The 2120-nt window shown below is 37.1% G+C and overlaps 1 long non-coding RNA gene across 1 annotated transcript in view; it reads left to right on the top strand.

Moving 5' to 3' along the window:
• LOC107715921 (uncharacterized) overlaps positions 1–2004 on the top strand; it is a 41306-nt gene extending 39302 nt beyond the window's left edge. Inside the window, exon 4 of the long non-coding RNA XR_001637150.1 lies at positions 1929–2004. This is a non-coding gene — a long non-coding RNA (uncharacterized LOC107715921). The remainder of the gene's footprint in view (positions 1–1928) is intronic.
• The last annotated feature ends 116 nt before the right edge of the window (positions 2005–2120 follow it).

The following is a 2120-nucleotide window of genomic DNA, read 5'->3' as shown; positions in this document are numbered from 1 at the left end:
AAGATAATTACGTCATCATTAGGGTTGCCAATTAACTTCAGAAATGGAAAAAAGGGACAATTGTGATTCTTTATCTTTTATTCTTTAAGAAAATAAGGGACAGAATAAGGGACGCTCCAAATATTTGTACTGTACCATAATGTAGGCTGTCTGCATGCAGGTAAAAAGTTCTCAGAAATAATCACAATTGTTTTGCTCAATTTGTGTACAATTATTCTAAAGATAATTTTAATATCATACAAAAAATGTCATCAGCAATAAAGTAAATTGTACCAATATAGAATTGTGACTTCACAAATCACAAGTGTATATAATTTAGGAGGTGAAAATACTGTGAAATTACAAATGGCATGAAATTTGAAAGCTGGTGCTTGGATTTGTAGCCTACTTCAATAATGAGGTCCACGTTTAAGAATACGCTAGAAGTTCTCTCTCTATTTAACAGCATTAACTTACAATGAAAGACGTCTCCCCTCAGGTATATTGAATGTTTTCCTGCCTTGCTGGATGTTGGGTTCATGATCAATAAGTTGTTTGCATTGGCCCAAACCGATTTGGCAAAATCAGAACTCAGACGGTGAAGGGAACTGCCGTCAGCCCGAGACCCGCTCGCTGTGAAGCGGGAGCCGGCAGAGGATTCCGCTTGGTCTTAAAACCTTCCTCAAATGCCTATCACAAATAAAACAACGATTTGCGCAAAAATAATGATTAGTTATCAATTTTAGTTATCAACTGAGAATGTGTTACTGATATGATCTGGTGAAAATAATAATATGGCCTGCGAGAAAATAAATAAAAAGAGTGGGGCTGCTATGAGTGCAGGCAACCTATAGGAACAGCATAGTTCAACTCAGTGGCATGACAACACCGGCACTCGCGGCCCAAAAAACAGACCGGCCCACCGGGAATCCTCCCGGTGCTCCCAATTAGCCAATCCGGGCCTGATATATATATATATATATATAGAGACTTGATTATGGTGAGATCACTGTCTCTGTGTGGAGTACTGGCTGTTGTCAGACTCCTTGTGCATATAAAAATCTCACTGGATTATTACAATTAATGGCAGAATAAATGTTTGGAAATGTGAACTGATATTTCCTACTGACACACTACAGCAAAAAATAGAAATGACTGATTTAAAACTTTTTTTAATAATAGTGGCCTAAATCTTTTGCACAACTATTTACACAGTACATATTTAACACATCACATACATCTCGTATTGCATCTCTTGCATGTTCTTCAGTGACACTTCTGTTTAGATTTTAGTTAAAAAATATTGTATATATATTTAAATATTGACAGGGTCTGGTATTGGGTTAAGGAATAAAACCTATACATAAGTATCAAAAATAAAGGATGAGGGCATGGTAAAAGCTTTAATGTGATTTATACATAACAGAAGGAAAATCTGTTAGTTTTAATAAAAACAAACCATCAACCACTTATTTTCTTCCAAAATAAAAATGGAAGATACTGTATGTGGTTGATGGTTTTTGTATGTGATTGTATATAGTTGAGTTGGTTTTAGTAAGACTTATAAAACCTTAAAAACCTTATAAATTCTCATGAATATTTTTTGAAAATGATCTTCTATCTGTCCTGCATAAAAAAAAGAAAACAAAAAATGAAGGGTGGTTTGTTGAGTGGCGTGGTTTGACCATGAGTCATGAGAGTGTCTGGAACATGATGGGGATTCACATCAAGCTGCCACATTAGAAAAACCGACAGCACTGTGAGAGCCTCTAGCCCTACATCACAACTTTCAGCATTCTTGTCTGTTATGTACAATGCTGAATATGCTATAAATCAAATGCACTTTGTCATTTCACATGGCACAACATCTGTTGGCAACGAATAAGCACATAACCCAACAATCTCAAACTGTGCCATCTTACCATTGTCTTTTTATCTCTCTTTCTCAGGGAGTGAAGAAGAGCGGTGGATCATGTGGGGGGAGAGACTGCAGCGGAGGGTGTCAGTGTTTTCCTGAAAAGGGTGCGAGGGTAAGTTTCATCCTAGCCCATCTCAGCATCTTTATCCCTCCTGTGCTACTGTGAGGAATTTTAATTCACTGCCATTTATGCACAATACAAAATATATGGGGGGGGGGGGGG

Source organism: Sinocyclocheilus rhinocerous, unplaced genomic scaffold (genome assembly GCF_001515625.1).
Source record: "Sinocyclocheilus rhinocerous isolate Xijiao unplaced genomic scaffold, SAMN03320098_v1.1 scaffold600, whole genome shotgun sequence".
NCBI classification, from domain to species: domain Eukaryota; kingdom Metazoa; phylum Chordata; class Actinopteri; order Cypriniformes; family Cyprinidae; genus Sinocyclocheilus; species Sinocyclocheilus rhinocerous.
Note: the sequence above shows the minus strand (reverse complement) of the source record. Positions and strands in the feature narration are given on the sequence as shown.